Below are 19,777 nucleotides of genomic sequence, written 5' to 3'. Positions count from 1 at the left end.
GGAGAAAATGGCATCCGTGAGGTCGTAGGCCTGCATCTTCAGGCAAGACAGTGCATCAGTGCACAGGTCAAGCAAAGCTTAAAAGCGGTGCAAGGCGACTGTGACAGGCGTTTGTGGCAAGATCACATGCCAGGCACTTCATCGGATCAAAATTTCATAAAAATTTGTTGGTTATGCTGAAATTGAGGCTCGTCGAAGCGTAGCGCTGTTCCAGCCTCGAGGAGCTCACGGCGCATGTCAAGTCAGTCTGGGTTAACTTAAAGCCTGCTATGCAGCCAAACATGTCGGTTGGCATGCCGCTGCATGTATTCATGTGTTTGCCTATTAAATGGGGAGCACATTGAGGGGTGATAAACATATCAAAACGCAATGTACTCTGTTTCACATGCAAACAAAATGTGAGAACGAACTTTTGGGACACCCTGTAGATACGTTTACAACAAGTATCAGTAGGTAGAGGAGCCGTCTCCACCACTTCCGCCGCCACCGCCGCCTGAGCAGCAGCAGCAACAGCAACAGCAGCAGCAGCACCACCACCAGCAGCAGCAGCAGCAGCAGCAGCAGCAGGGGCAGCGACAAACTCGAAGTGACGTTGATGGTTACCTTTCCTTACCTTATGTCGACGAGACCCTCTGTGCAAAGATAAATAACATAGCCAGACAATCGAAACTCAACGTAAAAGTGGCATGGACTAGTAAAAACACCCTAAGACATACTCTGATCAAATCTGACCCGACGCGTCCTGAGTGCCCGTCTGGCAGGCGTAGATGCAATGCATGCAGTTCAGGAATCGAGGGCAAGTGTACCACACCAGGGGTGGTTTACTGCGTCACTTGCAACCTATGCACTTCAACTTCAACTGATGAGCGTGTACAGTACATAGGGGAATGTAAGCGTCCAGTAAGATTACGTTTCAATGAGCATGTGCTCAATGCAAAGAACGCGACTAGGGACACCCCCTTGGGTGAACATTTTAGAGCATGTCATGCTGGTGAGACCTTACCTGACCACCCTTTGTCAGTGGAAATTTTACACAAAGCCAAAGATCACCCGAATCGAAAGATAAAGGAATCCCTGTACATTCGCGAGCGAAAACCAATCCTAAATAGAAATGTCTCTTCCTGGTTCATATTTTAGACTGTGTCAAGTACATGTCATCTCTTAGGTGCCTATTCATAGACGTGCATATCGAGTATGTGGCACATCTACCTACTGATGCTTGTTGTAAACGTATCTAGAAATGATTGTGGGATTGTTAAATCACTGTTGTCATTTATTGAATAGAAGAATAAATTTTATTCTGGGGTGTGTGTGTGTGTGTGTGGGGGGGGGGAGATATTATAGGGAATATTCTTAAACTTTGTCTTGGCTATAGGACTTAACCTAATAACATATACTTCATTCGTTAGCTGTAGCAGCATTTTAGGTGAGCTCTATATGCAATGTGTTCACGTGAAATGTTTGAAAATGTGAATTTTTCTGCCAATATTGTGAGCTTCCCGTTGTGTCTGACAAAAGTTCTGTCTGGCTTATTTTGATAATGACCTATGGTCGAAATCATCAATAATTATTTCATTATTTCATCTTTTGGTATTTCATTGTAAGGAGGCCATTTAAAAGTGTTTTTTTCTCATAGAACTTATACCTATGCCTTACATACAGCAAGTGCTTCAACAAGTAAACTTCATTGAACCCAACAGTGGCCGACGCCCAGCACTTGTCAGAATCATTAAGACACCCATGAAGCTCGCAAACGTCATTCTCAGGATAACATTTCTCTTAGCTTGTCGCAATGCTGGTGTCCTACCTAGTTTTATTCTTAATGCTACTGTAACTGTCCCTAAGATCTTCGCCGGCAACCCGGCAATTTTAAAAGAATGTGCAAACTTCCGAAAGAAACTTCTAAACGAATCCATTCGGGATGCCTTCAAGACTAAAGCTTTTCTTGAACGCTGCCAAAGGCGAGATCACATAGAGATTAGTACCTGTCACCAGTCTTTATATGCTTGGGCTAAAACAGCATGTAAAAACATATTTGAGGACACAATGTCTACTGGAAGACAGCGCCTCAAGAAGAAGTTTGATCGACTTGTTGTTGAACAGCTGAGCAGAAACGTAACTGACGCCGACGCACAAAGTAGGGAGGAAGATCACAGAGATACGACGGCTTCACGGAACCGAGTAAAAAACTTATCATCACAACCTTTGTCCTTGACCATGCTGTCACTTCTTTCTAAAGGTCCTAAGTTTACTTTAACACCGAAGATCAATAACGCACTACTTCTTGAGGTGGAAACAGGCGTAGAGCGATTTGCATACGGTAAGCGCTGGAAGGACTTTGTGGACCGAAAGAGAACTTATGCAGATCAAAACCCGAGCAATAATGTTAGAGAAGACTGCAATCAACCATTGCCGGAAGAGCACTCACAGCCGGCCGTACAGCCTGCAGAAGAACAAGTCACTGACCCTGACCCTGCGGAAGTCAACAGGGCCCAATCTCACCAAGTGCGGTAAACTCAATTTGGGGTAAAATACCAAACTACCCCACTCCGTAACTACAAAAATACTGTCCCAAAATTAAGTTTACATAACTTGGTGAGATTGGGCCAAGTGCCCAACCTCACCAAGCTAGTTTAACTAATTTCGGAGTAGTATTTTTGTAGTTATGGAGTGGGGTAGTTTGGTATTTTACCCCAAATTCAGTTTACCGCACTTGGTGAGATTGGGCCCTGGGCCCAATCTCACCAAGTGCGGTAAACTCAATTTGGGGTAAAATACCAAACTACCCCACTCCATAACTACAAAAATACTGTCCCAAAATTAAGTTTACATAACTTGGTGAGATTGGGCCAAGTGCCCAACCTCACCAAGCTAGTTTAACTAATTTTGGGGTAGTATTTTTGTAGTTATGGAGTGGGGTAGTTTGGTATTTTACCCCAAATTGAGTTTACCGCACTTGGTGAGATTGGGCCCTGGAGAGTGACACGGAGCTGCTCTCGCCGCGCTTCACAAGCCCCCTCGGAGCCTGATTCAGCAGTAGCAGCCCCGCCAGCGGCTACAAACGAACCGAATCATTCCATAACCCCAGCAAACGATAGCCTTGCTGAGCCCCGAGTGGCAGCTCAACGAGATTCAGAACAAGTCTCATGCAGTATTCGAGTCAATTTCCCTGATGTAGTGAAGAGACAACCCCCTCGTAGTTCGACCGATGCGGAGACCCAACTCTTACAACTTAAGAAGAAAGTCATGAACGCGTACAAGCACCACACTCCGACCGATACAAACACGACCGAAGAAGAGCGTAAAGAACTCAAAACCTTGAAACAATCAGATTCTTTGATTGTTAAGCCCAGTGATAAGTGTAAAGGCCTCGTCGTGTTAGACAAAGAAGAGTATGTAGAGAAAACACGAGTGATTTTACAAGATGCGCAAAACTATGAAACATTGGACAAAAACCCCACCGCTAGAATAGAAGCGAAAACTAAACAAGTGTTTCGTCAAACTTGTCGCGACAAACTGCCAGAATCCATTCTCAAGGACCTCACTCCGGCGCACTCGCGGACACCAGTCCTATATGGCCTACCCAAGGACCATAAAGAAGGGGTACCGCTGAGGCCAATCGTGTCAGCGTGCGGCGGTCCTACGGAGAAGACAGCATGGCTCTTAGACCGGATACTAAACCAACTCTTAGTGAAAATACCGGCCCATCTAAGAAATACAGAGGACTATTTGAACCGCTTAAAAACACAATATACGGAGTATCAGTTACCTCGGAACGCTATTGTGTTCAGTATGGATGTGGTCAACTTGTATGGCAGCAGCCCGATCGATGAAGCTGTAGAAGCCGTCAAAGACCTCATTCACGAACACGAAAACGACATCGATCTTTTCGGCCTATCAACGAACGACATCGCCCGACTGTTGTCCCACTGTCTGGACAACAACTGCTTCCGCTTCGACCAGTCCTTCTACAAACAGCGGCTGGGGATAGCAATGGGCTGCAAAGTAGCACCACCAGTAGCGATCATCTTCATGCACAAGCTAGAACAGTCTGCCCTCCGAAACGCGACACTTAAACCGGACTTGTATGCAAGGTACATACATAGATGACACTATCGGGGTGTGGACTCATTCTCATCAGGAGCTGCGAGCCTTCCTCGACTACATGAACTCCGTCCATCCGAGTATCAAGTTCACGATGGAGGACTCTTTCGATTCCGGTTTCATTCCGTATCTGGATACCCTCATATCGGTTGACAAGGACGGACAACTGTCGACAGAGCTTTTCATCAAGCCCAGCCACTCTGGAATCATCATTCATTATTCATCGGCAGGGCTGCGAAGTCGGAGTCGGAGTCGGAGTCGGAGTCACCGAAAATCTGTCGACTCCGCAGCCCTGCTAGGTCTGCGGAGTCGGAGTCGGGAGTTGGAGTCGGTCGGAGTCGACAATTCTGCCCGGAGTCGGAGTCGGAGTCGGAGCTGGTTTTTGAAAGCCGGAGTCGGAGTCGGAGTCGGAGTCGCCGAAAATCCATCGACTCCGCAGCCCTGTTCATCGGCACAGCCGATGACAACGAAGAAGGCTGTCATTAGAAGCGAGTTTAAACGAGCGCTAAGGCTTTCATCAACCGAGGAGGCAATGTCAAGGTCATGTGACAAAGTTCAGAAAATGTTCGAGCAGAATGGGTATCCCAACCAGATGATCAGAGGCATTAGAAGGGAAGTGTCAAGACAACGGACTAAAATAATGCGACAACAGCGCAATTCTGGACGCGCTCGGCCCCAACAGGATCAGCGGCGACCACAGCAGCAGCAGCAGCAGCCACCGGCGCAGCCAGGTCCTCGGCTACAGCAGCAGGCACAGGAGCCGTCTCCACCACTTCCGCCGCCACCGCCGCCTGAGCAGCAGCAGCAACAGCAACAGCAGCAGCAGCACCACCACCACCAGCAGCAGCAGCAGCAGCAGGGGCAGCGACAAACTCGAAGTGAAATTTTTGAGTATGAGCGGCCGGCCGGCCGTGCGGACGCTTTTGCGAGGCTTATATCTAAGCAACCACTTGACCGATTTACACGCGGTAATTTTTGCAGGGTAGCTTCATTCCTTCTACCAAGTATTGGACTATTCCCGATGCATGTGGGTGGCCCCTTATGCACGTGCCACGTGCAAAACGAAGAGGTGTCAGTTTTGTAATTGTTGCAATATCTCGGTAACTACTTGGCCGATTGCGCTGAAAGTTGGCATGTAGGTAGGCACCCACTAGGCACTGCATATCCATGTGCCAGAGTTGGGGTGCTGCTGCACGTGCGCACGTGCAGGGGTCGTTTCCAGATCTCGAGAACGGCTGGACCGATGGCGCTCAAATTTGGCACACGGTTAGGGACCAGTTAGTAGGGTGCCGTGCACAAGTCAGTTGGGACCCATTTTGCACGTGCGCACGTGCAGGGTGCCGCTTCCAGATCTCGAGAACGGCTGGGCCGATTGTGCTCAAATTTGGCACATCGCGAGAGACTGGTTAGTAGGGTGCCGTGCACAAGTCAGTTGGAGGTACCCCCTCGAAATTTCGCACGTGCAAGGCCCACCCTCTCGCGTTCTATATACCCTGCTCTCGCTCGCTCCGTTAGTCGCCCCAAAAGGCGTTATACTGGTGGTAGGAGTAGTGGTATGAGTAGAAGTAGTAGAAGTGTGGTACAGACCGATCCAATGTGACGTGGTGACCTATACGACCTGGCCTCACCGAAGGTGACCTGGCCTGACCCAGTGTGACCAGGGATAACCAACTTGACCTGACTTGACTTTGTATGACCCTTATTCATCCAACTAAGCTCTCAGAATAGTTATTATGTTCAAAGCTTTCCTCTGCACGTTTCTGTCCATATCTCTGTTTCCAGACGACAGATCAATTTAAATCAAAGACCATTCGAAAGCAAATTGGCTGTTCCCGCATTTTCTGGCTACGCCGCGAAGCAAGTGGCGCAGCCGCAGCTGCGCCACTTGCTTCGCGGCGTAGCCAGAAAATGCGGCAGCAGCCAATTTGCTTCCGATTGGTGTTTGATTTAAATTGATCTGTCGTCTGAAAGCAGAGCTGTGGACGGAAACGTGCAGAGGAAAATTTTGAACATAGCTATTCTGAGGGCTTAGGTGGATGAAATTTGGATCATACGGGGTCAATTCAGGTCAAGCTGGTTACCCCTGGTCACACTGGGTTAGGCCAGGTCACCTTCGGTGAGGCCAGGTCGTATAGGTCACCACTCACATTGGATCGGCCTATACCACACTTCTACTACTTCTACTCATACCACTACTCCTACCACTACCCCTACCACTACTCCTACCACTATCCCTACCACTACCCCTACCACTACCCCTACCGCTACCCCTACCCCTACCACTACCCCAACCCCTACCCCTACCCCTACCACTACCTCTACCACTACCCCTAACACTACCCCTACCACTACCCCTACCACTACCACTACTACTACTACTACCCCTACCACTACCCCTACCACTACTACTACCCCTACCACTACTACTACTACCCCTACCAATACCCTACTACTACCCCTACTACTACCCCTACCACTACCCCTACCACTACCCCTACCACTACCCCTACCCTACAATTACCACTACCCCTACTAATACCCATACTACTACCACTACCCCTACCACTACCCCTACCAATACTACTACCACTACCACTACCACAACACCTACACCTACCACTACCACTGGGTCATGTGAGGTCACAAACTATCAGATTAACTGATTAACTAAAAAAGAGTTCCTAACCCTTCTCCTACTCGTGTCATTCCATTATTCTTAATCGTATTTGGTTGAAATGGCGCCTTGTGACAAATGTGGCGCATTGCGACAAAAGTGGTGCATTTATTCCTGTCGTTTTGCCATGCATCCTTCCACCGAATTGCACCTTTATCGGACCATATTTGACAAAGTTGTGACAAAGTGTGGACAAATGTGGCGCACTGCGGCAAACGCGGTGCATTCGGTTAAGCGCATTGAAAACTGTCTTTATTTACCGAAAATCAACACCTTCAATCGCCTCTGTTTATCAAAATAAATAACTTGGCCCATCTGCAAATGAGAGGCACCCGCCGCCGATCGTCATGCATTTTATTGTCAAAGGCGATTGAACCCGGCTGCCGATGCCTTGAAGCAAGCTTGAGAGCCGAGCAGAATTTGGAGAAAAAACACCTTTTTCCAGCGCGTGCCACGTGCGACCCATCCACCCCCCGGGACTCGAACCTCGACACTGCACGTGCGCGCATAGTCGTAGGAACGTTTTCGAAAGTGGGGGGGGGGGGGCCAAGGTCCCAGAGGTCCAAAACCTAACCTACCCCCAAAATCCGATTTCTCCTCGGATTTCGGCCACTTTGTTTTCGCAAACATGATCAGAGATAAAAAAAATCGAGACAAAAACAAAAATAAAATTGGTTAAAATTTCAGGGAGACTCCCGTCCATAAACTCAAACTGATGGACGCGTTCCCCTGTCCTCCGCAGCCGTTGGCACCCATGCAAATTCCAGAGGCATCCAGCAACTTTTTCATTACGAGCAAGCGTGAAACGTGCAAAGCGAGTCTTTTCAATATACCTATAAAAATCAGCATGAACGGCCCAGCTAGGCTCAGCCAGACCTATAACGTTTTTAAGAGGTTTTATATCAGCGACCACTGCAACTGGGCTGATTGACTATCAGAGGCCGGTGTGGGACTTTTAGAGGTTGGTCTGGGCCATCAGAGGCCAGTGAGTTTAACCCTCGCCGGACCGGACCTATAGGTTTTCTACATACGCGCCGGCCGAGGGGGCGGGGGGCGGGTACGACCCCCCTCGCCATTGCGCCCCAGGTTGAGCTAGCGCGTCGCGGAAAAACGAGCGTGTGCGCCGTTACAAGACGCAGAGATCGATACCCGATTTTAAGGTTTTAGGTCAACCGGTGACCTCTGAGGTCAGGTCAAGTGCCTCAAGGCACGGTTCCGTTTTTGGTGAATAACTTCGCAAAAAACGGCCGCAGAGCCGGGATTTTGCCATCATCGTGTTCGCCTCTCTCAGGCGCGTCGAATGATGTACTTTTTGTTTGGGTGAGGTAAACTGAGGGTGTTGACCACGGGTCACGGTCAGGTCAGCGCCCCCAGGTCACGAAATTGGTCGAAGGAGGTCATGTCGCATATCATTCGATTCGGCAGGTCTTCCTGAGCCCATTGATAGCTTCCCCGACTCGCTAGCTCAATTTGATCGGTAGTTATTGACGACAAACTTATATGACCCTTATAACTTCATAAATGACGTCGCGCAAGGTCAACATTGCAAAAGTGACGCATCGAACCTTGCAAGGAGTGCATGAAAGATTCAGTGTGCTTGAGATAGTTGAAGATCGTTTACGGCGCCAGAAAAAGTTTTCAGTTTATCCCCATTGACTTATACCTAATGGTGAGGTCACGAAAATGTCCTTAGGAAAAATCCGAGATGTACAAGTTGTGAGACTCCTAATGGATACTAGGTCCTCCAAGGTTCATTTCCCTGTGAAATCTTCTCTGGCAGTGAGGGCGTTGCGAAGTTGCGACATCTGAAGACCGTGCAGAGGTTCACTTATGACCTCATGGGTCAGTGACCTAATCTGACCCGAAAATGCGGTTGGTGTCAAAAGATCCGGCTTGATTCAAAGGTCAGGTATGCAAAGCTTCAGCTCTCTATCACCGGCGTGTTCGGAGCTATCGCGAACAAAAAACTATGGAGGGGCGGCACCCGCCCCCCCCCATCGGCCGGTGAGGATTGAGGCCCTCAGAGACCAGTACAGGGCCTGCAAAGGGCAGGATGAGACATTTAGATGCCGACTTGGGCCATCAGAGGCTAATGTGGGCCCTTACAGGCCAGCATGGGCCCTCCGAGGTCAGTGTGGGACCCTAAAATGCCGGCATGGGCCGGTGTTGGACCCCAGAGGCCAGCAGAAGGCCCTCAAAAACCAAGATGGGCCTCAGAGGCCAGCATCAGGTCTTCAGAATCCAGTGCAAGGCCCTCAGAGGCTAATGCGGGTCCTTACAGGCCAGCATGGGCCCTTAGAGGTCAGTGTGGGGCCGTAACAGACCGGCATGGGCGGGACCTGGAACCTAGAGACCAGCGGAAGGCCCTCATAGGCCAAGGTGGGCCCTCAGAGGCCGATGCGAACCCTTAGAGACCGGTATAGGATCTTCAGAATCCAGTGCGGGGCCCTTAGAGGTCAATGTGGGACCCTAAAATACCAGCATGGGCCGGTGTTGGACCCCAAAGACCAGCAGAAGACCCTCAAAAACAAAGATGGGCCTCAGAGGCCGGCATCAGGTCTTCAGAATCCCGTACAATGCCCTCATAGGCTAATGACGGGTTCTTACAGGCCAGCATGGGCCCTTAGAGGTCAGTGTGGGGCCCTAAAAGACCGGCATGGGCCGGCGTTGGACCTCTAAGGCAAAGATGGACCCTCAGAGGCCGATGCGGACCTTAGAGGCCGGCATCGGGTCTTCAGAAATCAGAATTCAGTGCAGGACCCTCAGAGGCACCTAAAGGTTAGTCTTGGGACCCCAGAGACCGGTGTGAGGCCCTCAGACGCCGACTGGGCCCTTGAGGCCGGTTTAGGGCCCTCAAATGAGGTCAATGTGGGTTCTCAGCGGTCAATGTCGGCGCTTGACCGCCACTGAAGTGCCCTCCAAGATCAGTGTAGGACCCTCAAAGACTGGCTTGGGAGCTGTTAATAGCTAGCGTGGGATTCTTGAGCCTCGTGACAATCGAATAAGGGCCAGAGCCCCATACGCCCATGGGGGCTCATTGGTTGTTTGGGGGGGGGGCAAATGATATGATGGCCCCCTGATTAGCCTTTGGAGGGGGGAAGGGCATGGCCCTGATCCCCCCTCTGCGACCGCCACTGCACTGAAAGTGGAAGGGAAGGGGCAGATACAGACATTGCTGGCCCCCAGCCTGTTTGAGCCGAGGCGGGGGCATGGTCACCCTGGCCCCCAGCTAGTACGCCTTTGACGAACTATGCCGACCCCAAGCAGATCCGGTCAAGCGTGGGTCGTTTGTATACGCATTCTCCTGCACCGTGCTAGTATTGTCTTATACCTTTTCAGTGCTCGCTGTCCCGTGCCTCGTATTCAACAAAATGCTGTCACCAGGACCCACAGTCTTGCCTCTGATATGGTTTCCTTCATTGAGTGAAGGAAATTGCGGTCAATAACGCTGTAGAAACAAAAGGGAATCTTCATTAAAGGGCAAGCTGAATTGCTGTCAAGTTACCGGGTGGTAGCACTGGTACCTAGGTACAGACAGACACTTAAGTCAGCAAAAAGTGGGGGGGGGGGCAGTTAACATTGCTGGCCCCCCACCTCCGAAAGTGGGGGGGGTGGCATGGCCCCCCGGCCCCCCTGTTCCTACGCCTATGCGTGCGCGTGACGTCATCAACACCCTGCGAAAATTTCAGCCCCATCGACCGCACCGTTTGACCTGTGCACGGCGTCAAAGCACACCTCTGCACGGTGCAAACAGAAACACAGAGTTTCATTCTACAAATAGTATAGTAGACAAGCGGCTGCGCCACTTGCTTCGCGGCGTAGCCATAAAATGCGGGAGCAGCCAGTTTGCTTTCGAATGGTGTTTGATTTAAATTGATCTGTCGTCTGGAAGCAGAGATATGGACGGAAACGTGCAGAGGAAAATTTTGAACATAAGAACTATTCTGAGGGCTTAGTTGGATGAAATTTGGGTCATACGGGGTCAAGTCAGGTCAAGGTGGTCATCTTTGGTCACACTGGGCCAGGCCAGGTCACCTTCGGTCAGGCCAGGTCGTATAGGTCACAACGTCACATTGGATCGGCCTGGGCCGCACTTCTACTACTTCTACCCATACCACTACTCCTACCACTACCCCTACCACTACCCCTACCCCTACCACTACCCCTACCACTACCCCTACCACTACCCCTATCCCTACCACTACCCCTACCACTACCCCTACTACTACCCCAACCAATACTACTACCCCTACCACTACCCCTACTACTACCCCTTTTACTACCCCTACCACTATCCCTACCACTACCCCTACCACTACCCCTACCACTACCCCTACTACTACACCTACGACTACCACTACCACTACCCCTACCACTACCCCTACGACTACCACTACTACTACTCCTAACACTACCCCTACCACTACCCAGGTACTACTACCCCTACTACTACCCCTATAACTACCCCTACCACTACCACTACCCCCACCGCTACTCCTACCACTACTGCTACCACTACCACTACCACTACACCCACCACTACCACTGGGTCATGTGAGGTCACAGACTATCAGATAAACTGATAAACTAAAAAGGGGTTGCTAACCCTGCTCCTACTCGTGTCATTCCAATATCATTTATCGTATTTGGTGAAAATGGCGACTTGTGACAAATGTGGTGCATTGCGACAAAAGTGGTGCATTTGTAACTGCCGTTTTATCATACATCTTTCCACCGAATTACACCTTTATTGGATCATATTTGACAAAGTTGTGCGTTTTGCGACAAAAAAAGGCGCCTTTGGACAAATGTGGCGCACTACGATAAACTTGGTGCATTTGTCTAATCGCATTGCAAAATTTCCCCCAGAATCAACACCTTCATTCGCCTTTGTTTAATTATCAAAATAAATCAACTCACTTTCCACAAATGAGAGGCACCCGCCGCCGTTTGCCATGCATTTTATTGTCAAAGTTCATTGAACTCGGCTGCCGATGCCTTGAAGACCGAGCAAATTTGTGAAGAAATACGCACTTTTCCAGGTCGTGCCACGTGCGACCCATCCACCCCCCGGGACTCAAACCTCGACACTGCACGTGCGCGTGACGTCATCAACACCCTGCGAAAATTTCAGCCCCCTCGACCGCACCGTTTGACCTGCACACGGCGTCAAAGCACCCCTCTGCACGGTGCAAACAGACAGAAAGACAGACAGAGTTTCATTTCACAAATAGTATAGTAGACAAGAATTACCCATTGTGGGGGAATGCAACCCTCAAGCCAAAGAACAGGAGCAGTCACCTACCTCGGACGCTGCCAGCCACGAAGCGCCCCGATAGACGGCGAGCGCTACGTTTTAAGCGGTCCGAGGCGAAAGCATGTGACGTGGCCGGCCCGGGGTAGCGGCCGGCCCCGTCCCATGACGGCGGCTGCACCTGAGTCCTACCCAGGCGTCGCTGACATTACACGTGCAGGGGAAATTTTTGAACACAATTATTCCGAGGGCTTAGTTGGATGAATTTTGGGTCATACGGGGTCAAGTCAGGTCAAGGTGGTCATCCCTGGTCACACTGGGTCAAGCCAGGTCACCTTCGGTCAGGCCAGGTCTTATAGGTCATCACGTCACATTGAATCGGCCTGGGCCACACTTCTACTATCACTACCCCTACCACTACCCCTACCACTACACCTACCACTACCCCTACCCCTACCCCTACCCCTACCCCTACCACTACCACTACCTCTACCACTACTCCTACCACTACCCCTACCACTACCCCTACCACTACCCCTACCCCTACCACTACTCCTACCACTACCCCTACCACTACCCCTACCCCAACCCCTACCAAAACCCTACCACTACCACTACCACTACCCCTACCACTGCCCCTACTACTACCCCTAATACTACCACTACCCCTACCGCTACTCCTACCAATACTACCACCACTACACCTACCTATGAGTACCTACCACTACCACTGGGTCATGTGAGGTCACAGACTATCAGATTTATTGATAAAACTTAAAAGTGTTCCTAACCCTGCTCCTACTCGCGTAATTCCATTATTCTTAATCGTATTTGGTTGAAATGGCGCCTTGTGACAAATGTGGCGCATTGCGACAAAAGTGGTGCATTTGTACTTGTCGTTTTGGCATGCATCCTTCCACCGAATTGCACGTTTATCGGACCATATTTGACAACGTTGTGCGAATTGCGGCAAAAATGACGCCCTGAGGCAAATGTGACGCATTGTGGCAAACGTGGTGCATTCGGTTAAGCGCATTGAAAACTGTCTTTATTTAACGAAAATCAACATCTTCATTCGCCTCTGTTTATCAAAATAAATAAGCTGCCAATCCGGAAATGAGAGGCACCCGCCGCCGATCGTCATGCATTTTAGTTGCAAAGTTTATCGAACCCGGCTGCCAATGCCTTGAAGACCGAGCAAATTTGTGAGAAATGGCACCTTTTTCCAGCGCGTGCCACGTGCGAACCATCCAAACCCCGGGACTCGAACCACGCCACTGCACGTGCCCGTGACGTCATCAACACCCTGCGAAAATTTCAGCCCAATCGACCGCACCGTTTGGCCTGCGCACGGCGTCAAAGCACCCCTCTGCACGGTGCAAACAGAAACACATACACACAGAGTTTCATTTCACAAATAGTATAGTAGACTAGGGTGACCCGCGTGCTCCGCAACGCGAAAAGGGGCATTTACGATCGGCGGGTGTTTGGTTTTCTTGTATCGGTTGGTAGCAGACTAGGTTTTTACTGGCTGTGGTCATTTCAGGTCAAGCTAGGTCAAGGTCAATGATATGTGTTTGTATGTCTGTGTGTGTCTGTGTGTATACTGATGGGTGCACCGATTGGTTTATGTGTCTCTATTACATGGAATCATGAACTGAGAAACTTTTACCAAAAATGCAGTAAAAACAACTTCACGAAAAGTAAATTCAGCTAGCTTAAAATGCGATGTTTTTAGATGGCCTAGGTTGACCTTGACCTTGACCCTGACATCTGTAAGTACAGTCCACAGCAGAAGTAATGTGGGGTTTCAGTCATGGGTATGTTCTGCTTCTGAAGCTTAGGAACGATTAGCCAGACTACAATGAAACTTTGAATGTAGCTTATATGTATCGTCACCCTTGCAGCTGCAACTTTAGCTATTGACATCTTTTTTTCGATCACTCCGCATTAAACAATCGCCAGTCAAAGCCAACCGTTGAGATTGGTAAAACCCTACATTACTTAACCCTATTCCTGGCGGGCTCCGCCGGGACAAGAAACTGGCGGGGGGGGGGGGCCGATTCGCCCCCCCCCTGAGATCTCGAGAACGAAGCAAGATAGCGACAAGCGGTAAACGGCATCGGATACGCATGGACAAGGTCTACAATTTTTACTAAGGTCATTTTCAGGTCAGGTCAAAGATGACGTCACAGGGGTCGAAAAAGTCAAAATGGCGGCGCTAGATATGGAGAGAGTTTTTCTCGAATAACTTTCGAATTAGTAAAGATAGAAACAAACTAAGGGCATCATCGTGATCCTCTCGTCAATCCGCATCGAATGATATATATGTTGACCTCGAAAGGTCAAGGTCAAGGGTTGACCTCAGGTCACGTGACCTCGAGGTCATCATGTATATCATTCGATGCGTCTTGACGAGCTGAACACAATGAGACCATCCACGCGTCTGTATCTTGTTCCTGTACGGAGTTATTGGCCAAAAACCTTTGGTGACCTTTGATGACGTCACATGACCTCACAGCTGCCCAACAGCAAAACAGACCTCAAGGTAGTGAAGGTTGATCGTATATGAAGTCATGTATGGGATATGGGGCCATTCCGACCCGTTTTAGTGGTAAAAACAGGGAGTTGATTTTTCCCCCATTGACTTATAATGGGGAGGTCGCGAAACTGACCTGACCTTAGGTCACCGATATCAAAATTCCGAGATATACAAATTGCACATACTGGTACCCTAACTAAAGCCTGAAGAGAAGAAATTGATCGGTCAAAAACTCTAGCTCTGGCGTGATTGCAAACTTTTCTGAGGTAGGGTCACCAAACCGCCTCTGGTGACCTGACCTGAGGTCAGATCAACTCAAAATTTTCAGACATGTTGCGTAGAAGCCTTTTAGGAAAAGTCAGAAAATTTGAGCTTCCTAGCTCAACGCGTTTGGGAGAAATAACCAAAAAACCTCAGGGGGGGGGCTCCTGAGGCCCCCCCCCGCCAGGAATAGGGTTAAGCGGTGGGCTGTACAGTAGGTCTATTAAAAAAGTCCCCAGCACCAGTGGGCGCTGCCTTCGCTGAGCCGAACCCCCGTATGCCTGTCCCGTATCGCGCCGGTATCAGGTCAGGTAGGGTCAGCGGGACCGCTCGGTCCGGCCCGCGGGCGGTGGACGGGCGGCCGGTAACGCTTTCCGCCAGCCAGCTGTAGAATCCAACAAACGAGACGGCCACCGCTCAGCGCAGCGAAACCGGTGTTAAAGAATGGCAGTAGATGTTCATGGCCACAATGATTATGAGATAGTCATTGCTAGCCCGTGCCCCACAGGAATGCCTAGACTCTCACGCCCTGTTGGAGGGGAATGGGGATTGAGCATCATTCTTATAACTCAGCTTTGGGCATTTAAGTGGTATTCGAAGTAGCGTCAAAAGTAGCAAAAAGAAGAAAAATACTTCAGCCAATTTTAGATCGGTTCAGAGCAAAAGGTCATGTCACCAGAGGTCATCGATGGTAAAATTTTGCTTGGACAGGATGCGTTGTGCGCACCGGTGCATTGGGTTTCCAATTTCCATGGAAACATCAACAGACTCGGAAGCTCGTAACGCTAGCGTGGAGCCGAATTCATATCAGCCGCCGCTACAATGCATGGCAGCGCAGAGCAGCGTGCTGCAGCGCGGGGCCGTGAAACATCGCCCAGGGCTATCCATGTATCAGGGCAATCCAACCCACGTGATGGGCTCGGCCCCAGCGGAGCATGAGGCGCAGGACTCCCACCCAGGCCCCCTGTCTCCCCCTAATTCCTGTCATCCTTCCCACTCTGTAATCGACCGAAAGAGCCTAACCTAACACAACAAGCAGCTCGTTTACCGCTATGTCTGAATAATATTGTCAGATTTAATTAAGGTCAACGGCTTAGCACAGCAACTGCCACCATCGGTATTATGAGAAAACCAATTGCTTTTCCACAAACACTAAAAGTTTTAAGCTAAACCTGCATGAAATTAATTTTACCAGCCTCGTGTTCCTCCTATCAAAACGCTTCGAATGAATCAAAAGTTGATTTTAAGCCTCACCGGCACAGGCCATTTTGCATCCTTCGACGGCACAGGGGGGGGGGGGGGGGGGTTGGCACGACCCCACTCGCGCTTGGCCCCTGATTGAGCTAGAGCTTCGCGGAGAAAACGAGCGTGCTGCCCGTCACGAGAGGAAGCCGATGATACCCAATTTTGAGGTCCTAGGTCATCGGGTGACCTTCCAGGTCAGGTCAATGACCCGAAAATCGGGAAAATGGGGACCTGTTAGAAAGTCGTAAAGTGTGGCTGCTACGGGGTTTTCCGGGGTGCTGATCACGAATATCGTGCTAGTTTTGATCAGAGATGATGTCTTAAAGCATTTAGACCAGGTCGGGTCAGGTCAGGTCAACCGGTAGGGGTCACGACGGGTATTCGTAATACCTGTCATCCGCCTCTGACAGCTTCGTAACATGTTACGAAGGCACCAAAACTACTTTGTAAATGTTCAAATGGTTGCTAAATTCGAATTCAGCTCCAAAAACTGGCGTAGAAACATGTAAAACTCGAAAAAGTGAACCGAGGTCACCAAAGGTCAATGACCTGACCTGACCTTCAGGTGATCTTGACACCCACCCTAATGCATCGGAGCAACATCAAATCACATGTTTGAACGCTTGAAACCACGAAAAGCTTGCAAACGCGCGGCTAATGCGAGCCGACATACGCCGAATCGCGATTCCGGCCAAACATGGTCTCGGAAAAGAGGTCACAGGTCAAAGGTCATTTGGGTCGGGGTCATGAAATTTTCAGGGTAGGTGTAAGATTGATCAATGCGAGGGTACTGAAAGTTTCGTCGCGATCGGCCGCTTTTTACGCGAGTTATTCGCGAAAAACCTTGGAGGGGGGAGGGTTGCATCAACCCTCCCTCCCTGTGCCGGCGACGGAGGTCATTTGAAGAATTTGGCCTATGTCCATAGACATGACCTGACCAGAAATGGTCATGATGGATAGCAGGATATTAGATCCGTATCGTGAAACTTCACAAACACTTTAGATGATTTCATAACTTAAGCATGTCTATCAAAAATATTTATTACATGGCTCATGTGTAAGCTGGGTGTGTGATCATGCTTACGAGTATGTTGAACGCAACTGATAATGTTCTGTTGGCCACAATTTCTATATTTAATTTATCCTCCCGGATTTCATATTTTTATTAATGGCACCTTGACGATGTCGAGAAAAAAAAAAACGCTTAGAAGATTTAACAGCCTGAGATACATTCAGTATAAGGAAGGGTCAAGGGTGCTAGATTCCTTCCGTCCTCGCTATCCTCAGGGAAAACCAATCCGCATCGCCCCTAATCTTCATGCTTCCCTCTCTGGACTGGAGGTCACCCCACCAGCCAACCTGTAGTTGATGTCGGTTCCATTCCAAGACACATAACCCTCTTCGGGTGACCGTTGGGGAGACGGCTGGACCGCCCGACAGGGCAATCGTCCCACGGGAACAGTCACGCTTCCGGAGTCCGCAGATCACTGTCGCTGGCTCGCACAACCAAATTACTACACCAGAGCATAGTTATGTCATAGCTCTGCAAGGACCTTCTCAGACCGAAAAAGATGGCTCCCAACAAAACAAACAATTTTCTCATTCAGTATTGTATCTCATCAGGCACCACATGTTTTCAGAGTGTTTATTATGCGTTCCGTCCAAAAAAAGCGCAGTTCAACTTTCTCCCATTGACTTAAGCGATCTCAAAATTGACCCGACCTTTCTGTCAGCAATGTCAAACTTGCAAAGTAATCGTTTCAAATACATATACTGTTGCCCATTGAAATCACTGAAGGTTCTAAAGCGATCGGTTAGTCGATGAATTTAGATATGATGAGCACAGGAACTTTCCTTGAGGTAAGGTCACTTGACGTGACCTGGTGTTATGACCTTGAATTGAAAGACTTGGGCGGGAAAAATGGATCATTTGAAATCCTAAAATGTTAGATTTTACAATAATTGCAAACACTATCCCGGCCAAATAGTGAGTGAGGAGGGAGCGATTCCCCATCCCCATGTTTAGCTCCTATAATTGAGCTAATTGCTAGAGCCTCGCGGGAAAAAAACGAGCGCTTGCGTCGTTACGTGACGCAGCGACTGTCACCCCATTTTAAAATATCAGTGACCTCTTAGGGCAGGTCAAGGCACTGGCGGATCCAGACTTGCGTTTTGGGGGGGGGGGGGGCCAACTCCTGCAAGTAACCAAACCTAGGGTACCCCCAAATCCTGTTTTCTCATCGGATTTAGGCCACTTATTTTTTCGTCACAGCCCTGAAACGATATTTTTTTAAAACTAAAAATAAAAAATATAGAAATGGTAGCCCACCCAACCCGAGCCTAAATATTACTTTGAAAACACTTCAAATTGCTTTTGTCGACCAATTAGCCCGCTCCGGGTCGGTGCGTGGCGCAGCCTTCGCGGGCTGGGAGGTGTCGGTTGGACCCCCTGCCGTTCGGCCCCTGATTAAGCTAGAGCTCGCGGAAAAAAACAGGCGTGTTGCCCGTGAGTGACGAGACGAAGCCGATGATACCCGATTTTAAGGTCCTTGGTCATTGGTTAACCTTCTAGGGCGGTATTTCACGGTCGCGCTGCCAGCCGCTGACAGCGCATTCCGAGAGCTAAGGTCAGCCTTCGGTAGTGTTGTGGGTATAGGCTTGTTGATGTCTCCATTGAAACCAAAAGTGCCATCAGCGCTGGCAGCGGCTGGCAGCGTGCCGTGAAACACCGCCCAGGCCAGGTCACAGACCCAAAAGACGGAAAAATCAGGACCTGTCAGAACCTCCTAAAGTAAGGCTGTAATACGTTTTTTTTTTTTGTGCTGATCACAAATTTCATGTTAGTTTGGATCATAGATAATGTCTTCATGCGTTTAGACCATGTCGGGGCAGGTCAGGTCAGATCAACCAGTAGGGGTACTTATGGGCGTCCGTATAGCAGGTGTCCACTACCACTGGCAGCTACGTAACATGATACGAAGGCATCAAAACTACTTCGTAAATGTTCAAATGGCTGCAAAATGCTAAATTCAAAATCAGCTAAACGAAACTATCCTAGAAACATGTTAAACTCGGAAAAGTGCACCGAGGTCATCAAAGGTCAATGACCTGACTTGACCGTAAGGTGACATTGGCATCCGTCCTAATGCGTGGGAGCAACATCATATCACATGTTTGAGCGTTTTAAACCACGAAAAGACTATGAAAGCGCGGATAATGTGAGCCGACATACGCCGAATCGCTATTCCGGCCAAACATGGCCTCCAACATGGCCAAACATATGGTGCGTTCGGAGAGGCACATTCCACGTGGAATCCGTTGAATATTCCATGCGCGCGGAATATTTCCGGAGATTAGCCGTTCAGAGAGATACGCCTCCGAACGCGGCACGGGGAATATTCCCGGGGACGGTGAATATTCCATGCTCTCCGAACGCACGGATAGTCTCGAGAAATAGGCCACAAGTCAAAGTTCACTTGGGTCAGGGTCATGAAATTTTCAGACTTTGTCACCATGAGGGTACTAAAGTTTCGTCGCGATCGGCTTCATGATACCTTACACGATAACTTCACACGTCGATCGAGAGTTAAAGCATGGATGAAGGAGAACCAGGGGATGAAGGTTCTTTCATCCATGGTTAAAGTGTGCAATAAGAACTTCTTGGGTGAAGACAAGACCAACACTTTTATCAAGCTCA

The sequence above is a fragment of the Amphibalanus amphitrite genome, unplaced genomic scaffold, assembly GCF_019059575.1.
Source record: "Amphibalanus amphitrite isolate SeventyFive unplaced genomic scaffold, NRLGWU_Aamphi_draft 000277F_arrow, whole genome shotgun sequence".
Classification (NCBI taxonomy): domain Eukaryota; kingdom Metazoa; phylum Arthropoda; class Thecostraca; order Balanomorpha; family Balanidae; genus Amphibalanus; species Amphibalanus amphitrite.
Note: the sequence above shows the minus strand (reverse complement) of the source record.